Here is a 9726-nt window from a genome sequence, read left to right on the forward strand (position 1 = left end):
TAGGCCGCGGAACCCAGAACAAGGGAAACCTTTCCAGCAAACAATGATCAACATACCATGGAAACTCGCTCTCAACTACCCCAACTTTCAGGAACATGGACTTGAAAACTTTAAACGACGAACGGTATAAGCTAAAAATAGCACGCCCTGGGGCACTAGCAAGGTTCAACCAACACCCCCTTTTCACACCCTTACATTGAAACAGTGCAAAAAACACCTCCAAAGATGGCTCAATTTCTAAAACACCCATCAAAATTTCGAACGCTCTATCAAACGCCCAAGAATTGGGATGCAATTGCGATAGATCACACTTCAGTTGCATTAAAACACCACACTCAAACTCAGAAAAAGGAAACCTACCCCCTAACTCTACAAATATAGCACCGTACATATAAAAAAACGTAAATCCTTCACCATGATGGAAAACCCTATCAACAGCACTACATGGCGAAAACTTTAGTTCAATACTACTACCCTCCCTAACCCAAGAACACGGCGAACCCAATTGAGAGACGCTAAGATCATCATCAAAAGCGGATACCCAACCCCTTACCGACTCAGCAACCCAATCGTAAGGATTCAGAGGGTCGCAAACGAAAATCTCTTCCACAATCTTATCAGTACTATCGTTAATCTCCCTTTTTCTCTTACCCTTAACCTTCTTATCAACCACCACCATTTTCCCCTTATCCATCAGTAAGAACAACAGTAGAACTAGCAAGGAAGAAAGTAGAACAGAAACAAAAAACTAACATTTTTTTCTCATCTTCAGGAAACACATAGAAGAAGTAAAAACGACAGCAATAAACTAAAGGTCCAAGTAAATCCACCAGCCCACTAACCAGATCTTCAAGTAAAAAACCAAAACTCCAAAATAAACTACAACCATTGATTCCGAATACCAATCCACCAAATAACGGTCCTGATTCAAAACTGTCCCTATTCTCAATAAAGCATTAAACCACCTAACACGTTCTCCGAGAATTTTTCTTTCTTCAAAACCCCCAAATTAATATACCGCCAAAAACGCAACCTTGACACATTTTTTCAAACAACCAAGGAAAAATAAATTGACCTTGTGGGCTGCCTTTATACCCACCTCCAAGCTATACATTAAGCTCGACCTATTATACCTCGGCTTTGAAATACAGGTCAAGTTTGTGGGCTATGTACCGTTACTCAACCCTTGGTCCACAAATCGCATATATCTCGGAGTCTGATATAACTGGCAGACACCTTCTCTAACAAACTCCCCACTCAGACTACCACCATCCTAACAAACCGGGATGATAACAAACCATGAACCCCGTCAAACTTGCAACAAAGATACAAATAACTAACCTAAATAACAAACCACTCAAACAACTCATTATATATACTGATGAGCTAACAATCTAAAGGTACGCAATTCATTCCAGTCTTATTCTAAACTCTCCCACACTCATACTTACTTGAGCATTGGAGTTCCTTTGCAGGTACCCAACGCCGCCTTCCCAGGAGAAGACGACGTTCCATTTCCTTTACACCAAGAAAAGCCAGTTCAAGCATCACCAGAACGAGCTATACTTTGGAGTTCACTTTCACACAGAAACAAATGTAATTTGTTTATGGATGAATGAAAGTATTTGAGGATCATTTTCTGTTTTATTAATGTGGTCTATATTGATAGATTATAAAACCTAAATACCAAACTGAATAAAAATCACAAATAAATTAACAATAGCAGTTTCTGATCATAATTATCAAAATGTCAATGCAACATATAAAAATAAACACCATAGAGCAGCTACAAAAAAAATTACAAAAAGATCTCAAAGATTAAATTGTCACTAAAATATGGACTACCAAAAAAAAACTATAAAGTTTGGTTGATGTGGTATTCATAATTCTAAATAAATAAAAAAAGCCCCAATGCTCTAGCTAATTCCATATATGATCAAACATCATCATCAGCAAGTGTATCTAATAATATATAGGTGTTTTTTTCTGTTTGGTGCTTTGAATCATAGACAAACTTCATAAAATTGGACAAGTTAAAAACTATTATTGCATACTTGCTTTTTGTAGGAGATCAATATTATAGAGGTGAGATCCTCTTTTTAGTTAGCAACTTCTGTGATATTATTGTACTAGTAATGCTGGTGCCAATACAAAATTAGAGAATTTATTGTTAGTTTGAATTAGTGTGACAAAAGAACTATGACAAAATAGTGGTAACAAATTGGATTTATTACTCGAACCTCATTTTGCGATCCGCCATAATTTGGTTAAGATAAGTCAATCTTCGCATCTTAGGGTACAATTGTTGGTGTTAAAAAATTTTCTATGATAGTAACACCAACAAGATGAAGATTTTGAATACCTTCATCAGGAAGAGTTTAAATAGCTTCTGGTGCATCAGTGGCAGTGTTGCTTGCAGCACCTTCAGGTGCACTCCCACTAACAGTAGCAACTACATAAGCTCTCTTCTTTGGACGCCTCTCTTAGTATGACCCTTACTCCATGTGAATGGTTTTAGGTGTCTCTTCAGATTAACATTTGAGTTAGCTTTTTAATTTCCAGCACTATTTTCATCAGAGCTACATCCAAGTTCCTCTCCATAGTCAGTTATACCAACACTCAACTATCTTGTCATACCTAAGTTTTTTGTAATAATTTCTTGCAAAAAAAACATCATGTGTATATTCATCTAAATCTTTTAAGCAATTTCTATTATCAGGTGAATAAATTAATATTATATTAGTATTCCTCTTAAATATTCCACTATGATGGAACATAATATCTATCAATTTTTTATCAGATTGATAAACAAAAGTAAACAATTTTAACTAATGAAGTTTCACACTATTAATAATAGAGTTAGCAGATCACAACACAACACAAATAAAAATTGTCTGAAATAGCTATCATCATTGACATTGGTTTGTGAAAATAGAGCATACTAAAAATTTCCTATCCACACCAGACACAAAAATTCTAGCTAATAATTTAGTTTAAAATATATTTGATCAACCTATACAAAATCCTAAAGTAACATTCATAATGACACATACCTTAACATGGTAAGAGATGGAAAATATTAATTTTATCTATTGTACACCTGCCTCTATGTCAGGAGATTTTCCTAAGAAGCTTTGCTCTTTCTCTCAACGATTTCCGTCGTTAATGATGATGAGTAGGGTTCCAATAAACTCTAAATTGTTTCATCACAATAATCCTAACGAGCAATCGCGAATGTCAGGATTTTGAGCACATATAGTGTTTTACTTTTGAAGAAGATGAAGTGATTACTTTATTTTGGGGACATTTTAACTCTCTTAATCTTAAAACAACGTCATTCTATTGAGAGTTTAGTACCAAAACCAACACGACAATGTTTTATGTTATCCAATGTAGTAGTCATTTGCGAGGTTTACTATGTTACTGCCGGCAACAAGCAAATAGGCCAAAAATTAGACAGGAGACTAACTAAAGACATTTTTTGTTTAAATTTTGGAGACATAAATAATATAATTAAGAAGTCAATGACAAAATTAGTAACATTTTGCAAATCTCAAATTATATTTTAGAGTTTAACTCCTTCAATATATTTAGATTCACAGTGATCTATTACAAACAAAATTAACTCTAATACTCATTCAAACTCTTCATGTTAATAATTTCAGAAGTCATCTTATTAAATGAAAAAATTTATAAAAGCTCTCAAGACCAAATAAATATTCTTGTTTTGTGTCATTTACTTTATGATTTTATATAATTCTTATTTTGTTATTATTTTTATCTTACCTTTCATCATATTAATGTGATAGACAATTAATAAATCAGAACAAATTAAAACCATACATTTGCTTTCTAGAATACTTAACTCATCAAATCCATATTTTACCAAAGATATGTAAAATTTAATTTTTAATATTTTTGTTATACATTTGTATGTTAAAGTAAAAGATTTACAAAGTTTTATTAATAATAATTTTAACATATATTTTAAGAGCACATAATAATTAAATACTTGTTTCTATTATTACTTCATTTTTTTTCCTAGAAAGTTTCTAAATGCTTTCGTTTTTCTTAGATTTGTTCTTTAATTCATGTGTTTAACGCAATGGAGGCCACTCAGATAAAGACGCCTAAAACGTCTTTTTTTAAAGATATTTTTATGTTGTGTTTTAATTGGTTTCTGTATAATTTATTCGGTGTTCCTCGTCACATATTATTAAATTCCTCAAAAGATTTTCTTTCCAAAAATAATAAAAAACATTTAATTTGGACTAAAACAAAAAAGGTAATAGATTAACTATTAGATTTTTTTAAAAAAATTATTTACATAAAAAAATATATCACATTCATCAATATATATATAACAAGCTCAAGCCTCTTAAAATTTTTTATAAATAAAAAATAATTAATTTATATTCGTATAATATATAAAATAATTACTATATTATTATTATATTTAGATTAAGATTAACTAATTTAAATTTTATTTTTATTTTTAATATAAGCATTAGAAATAAATAAAATTTTTATAACTAAATGTAGTGTAACAAATATATATAATATTAATTAGTTCTTAAAAAATTCTAAAAAAATAATTTCTTTCATTTTAGTAAAATAACTATTTATTAAAGTAGACAAATTAATTATTTTCTTCTCATATACAGTTTTTTTAAGACATAAAAGTAAGTAATTAGGACATTGGTTAAGATAATTAAAGTCACTATTTCATTAAATTTGTAATTTAAAGAAAAATTCTAGTTAATTTTGGTATAAAAATTTTGAATTTGAAAACATTGATAAAAATTATGTTGAATTTTGATTTATTTGATTCTTATTTAAATTAATCACTACATAAGTTAAAGTTCTGTTTTGAAGTTATATTCGAGCTTTAATCTGATTTTTAAAGTTTCAATTTACTTAGTTTGATTTTTTAACTTAGGTATCCGTGTCTCATATTAGGGTTTTAAGGGTTTAGTTGAAAAAAAAGGTAAAAAAATTTTAATTGTCACATCAAATAGTCGCTAGAATGTATAATTTAGCAGTCGTTAGTCCATCTCAGCATGTCGTTAACGATTTTGTGAGACAGTGACAAAAATAAGATTAGGAACCAATGTGATTCATAACTATTAAGTTGGGAGACTAAATTGAGTAAATCAAAAATTTTTAAATTAGATTGAAACATAGTTGTTAGAACCGAACCAGTGATCAAACCGATCAAGCTACTGGTTCATTGGTTTATTGGTTCAACCAATAAATTACTGGTTGAACCGATGAAACCGGTCTCACGTAAATATAAAATATAAAATAGTTAAAAACTTAAAATTAAAATTTAAAATACATATCTTCACTAACATTTTATGAAGAATCAAGTCTCAACTTCTAAAAATAACTAATATAAAAAAACTATAAAATTTTAATACTACAATAGTATCTTATTTTGATACAATAAAAAATAATTAATTCACAAAGCAAGATCAAGTAAATTAATAAATTTTTAGTGAAATTTATATTTATATTAATAATGGTATATAATTAAAATATAATTAATTTTAAAAATAAGAAAAACAAAAATTAAAGTAAATTAGATATTTATGTATACTATATAATTAGTATTTGTCAAATATAGTACTTAGAAGTGCAATAGCTAAGTGGCAAGTAGAGGTTGTTTTTGCTCCAAGATTCTTAGTTCGAGAGCTTGTAGAGACATTTTAAAAAATTTTTCAAGCAGACCAGTTTGGTTAGACCGGTTTGCACCAGTTCTTACTGGTTCATACCGGTTTTATTCCTTAAATAGTCCAAGGAGTAAATCGAACCGGACTAGGGTCCAGTTCTAGTCCGGTTCACTAGTTTTTCGGTCGAACCAATCGATCCAGTTCGATTTTTACAACTATGGATTGAAATACGAACATAATTTCAGAGACTAATAAGTATTATCTCTTTATTGACAATTAAGTTGTTTTAATGGTAATTAAGATCTAATAATGGTTTATAATAAAAGAAACATTCTTTTGCAACAATGAACCTATAGTAGTAGTCACGGGTATTCATAGATTATATCATATACATATAAATCCACAGTATTTATCCGTATCTGATCTGTAATTTGAGGATATGATCTGATCTATAAGATGATCGGATTGGATCGAATCGGATCCACACTCTAATCAGATAGAAGTAAATATGTCTAAAAAAGTAAACAAAAAAAATTATTGACTTTTTTATAAAAATAAAAATTTTTAATATTTTTTATTTTATGGATATATTTGATATCTAATCCAAACATAAAAAGTGCGAATATCGAATTTGATCTAATGAGTTTAGTGCGGATTGGATCGAAATTTCAGCCATATCCCATCTGTAAACACCCATAGCAATAATAACTAAAAAATTATAATGATTATATTTTTAACTAAGAGGAAGTGCAAAAAAAAGTACTAAATACAAGAACGTTTAATCAAATATTAAAAGAAAATTTTACTTTAAAACAGTTGGACTTTTTTTGCTCATATATATATATAATGTAATAATAATATAATATGATAATTGTTTTATATATCACACAAATATAAACTTTTTTTCTATGATCTTAAGAAAGATTTTGTAAGTCCCTAACCTTGTTATCGATTTTTGTAGTGTTAGCCCTCATATTATCAATTTGATTCATATATAATCCGGATGATAAATTATTTGGGGACGTGCTTCATTTTTTACTGTGATATACTTGTTTATTATTATTATTATTATTATTATTATTATTATTATTATTATTATGTACATTAAAAAATAACAGGCCAAATTATCACCATAACATAATAGAAGTATGGAAGTTCATCATTGTTAGCAACGAAAAAGGGGCTAAGATTCAACCCCCCCTTCTCTTAGCCACTGAAACCATCAAAATTAATCACTAAATAAGTTAAAGTTCTGTTTTGAAGTTATATTTGAGCTTTAATCTGATTTTTAAAGTTTCAATTTACTTAGTTTGATTTTTTAATTTAGGTATCCGTGACTTATATTAGGGTTTTAAGTGTTTAGTTGAAAAAAATTAAGGTAAAAAAATTTCAATTATCACAACAAATAGTCGCTAGAACGTATAATGTAACAGTCGTTAGTCCATCTCAACATGTCGTTAACGATTTTGTGAGACAGTGACAAAAATAAGATCAAGAACCAATGTGAGTCATAACTATTAAGTTGGGAGACTAAATTGAGTAAATTGAAATTTTTGAAATTAGATTGAAATACGAACATAATTTCAGAGACCAATAAGTATTCTTATTTTGTACATTAAAAAATAACAGACTAAATTATTGCCATAACATAATAGAAGTATGGAAGTTTATCATTCTTCTCTAATGGAGGAAACAAAATTCTTTTCAATAGTTTATTTAACGTTTAGTAGAATAAAAATAAATTTTATTAGAATAAATTTTAGTACGAGTTTAATATTTTTATTCATCATAAAATATTTATAGAATTACTTGTAGATAAATTTTAGAAAAAATAAAAAACCATGATTTTTAGTTTTATTTTTTAATAATATTAATTTTTTACCGTATATAATTATTCAATTATTTTTTAATCATATATAAATAAATTACTCTTAATAAGACTTTTTTGTGTTATTCAATTATCTTTTTTAAAAAATAATTAATTATTAAAATAATTAAACTTTTCACAACAAAAATAAAAAAATTATGAACGAAAAAAATTAACCATCCTGATAATTTTTTGTATTTTTATTCATATTTTAATTATAAATATAAATATAATTTAATTATATTATTTATGAAATGTGACAATAGATGTAGATAAAATTTAGTTATATTATTTATATATAGTTTTATTTTATTTATTATATTGTATTGCTTATAAAGTTAGATTATAATTATGACAATAGAATTGTTCTTGTATTTTTATATGTGTGACTAATTGGTGGTGTTAAAACATTACTCTTAATTATAAATAAGGTTTATAATTTTAAAAATCAAAGACTCAATTAAAAAGATACGAAAAAATGATGTTAAAATATTCTAACTCTTTAAAATAAAAATATTCGAAATTTAATTAAAAATTATTTAAAATTTAAACTCAATAAAAATTTATATTCAATGTGTTTTGTATTAAATGTATTTAATAACCTATTATATCATATTGATTGAAATTAGTGTTTATAATGTTAATTTTTTAATAACACTTTATTAGAAAAAAATAATCTTTTTAAAAAATCTCCAGCGTGACTCTCTGTTCACTTTTATTTTTCTTCGCTCTCCAGGCGACGCGGAAGTGTCGCTGATGCGATCGCGTCGCGTAGCGAAATATATATATATATATTTTTATGAATGTGATATATTTTTTTATGTAAATAATTTTTTAAAAAAAATCTAATAGTTAATCTATTACTTTTTTTATTTTAGTCCAAATTAAATATTTTTTATTATTTTTTGAAAGAAAATTTTTTGAAGAATTTAATAATATGTGATGAAGAACACCGAATAAATTATACAAAAATCAATTAAAATACAACATAAAAACATCTTTAAAAAAAGACGTTTTATGCGTCTTTATCTGAGTGGCCTCCTAATGGAATATGCGAGTTTTTTAATTTTGATATGGGGAAGGTGTTGGTGTTTTCCAACGTTATGGGGGTTTGGGGTGTTTGACGGAGATGTGACGGCGTTGTTAAAGAAATCGGTGGCACCGATGGGGGGGAAGGAAATCGGTGGAACCGATTTCCGGGAGGGGGAGCTGCGCAAATCGGTGGCACCGATTGGTGACCCCCTTGCCACACGTCGCGCATGCAGCTGGCTCCTGGGTGGCCTGTGACCCCTTATCTGTATTTCACCCATTCAACTGGATACCCCTATCTCTTTCACTCTCCAACACTCTCTCTTTCACTCTCAACTTTTCCTTTCTGCTTACTCTCAACCCCACTATTTCACTATTGTTGGACCACCTTATCTCAGGGGAAAAATTAAATAAAAATGCCAAAAAAAAGGAAAACCAAGGAAGTAAATCAACCGGAGCTTCATATTGTTAATTATCTTGGAGATCCAAATTATGTAAGTTTTTATTTTTTAATAATTTTATTTAATAATAATAATAGTGATAATTTTAGATTTTATTAACAGTATATATTGTAATGACACTAAGTAGAAATTAGAAATTAAACATGTATGTATGTATTTTATTATTAGGTGGTTAGAAATAGAAATAAAAATAGGAATAAACTTTGTATGTATGTATGTATGGAGATGAATGTTTGTTTGTTTGTACCGGTGATGAAGATGAAGGCCTGGGTTTTTTTATGTATATTATTTAAAAAAAAGAAAAAAGAAATGTTTGAAAAAATAATACATGAAAGAGAAAAGAAGTAAGATCTGTACATATTAAATTGGAATAGGGAGATATTGATATATTGTTGTTGTTATTATCAGTATTAGTAATTGAATTTAATTAATTATTATGATTAATAATAAAAATTTTATTAATTATTTTATTTATGATCGTTAATTATTATGATTAATAATAAAATTAGTATATATACTGTTTGAATAATAATAATAATAATAAATTAGTATGTTGTTTGGTTTATATAAATAATAATAATAATAATAATAATAATAATAATAATAAATAATAATAATAGAAAAATTAGTATGTATGTTATTTGAATAATAAAAATAATAATAATAATAATAATAAAAAATGAGTATGGTACGTTTT

This window comes from Arachis duranensis, chromosome 3, assembly GCF_000817695.3.
Source record: "Arachis duranensis cultivar V14167 chromosome 3, aradu.V14167.gnm2.J7QH, whole genome shotgun sequence".
Taxonomy (NCBI): domain Eukaryota; kingdom Viridiplantae; phylum Streptophyta; class Magnoliopsida; order Fabales; family Fabaceae; genus Arachis; species Arachis duranensis.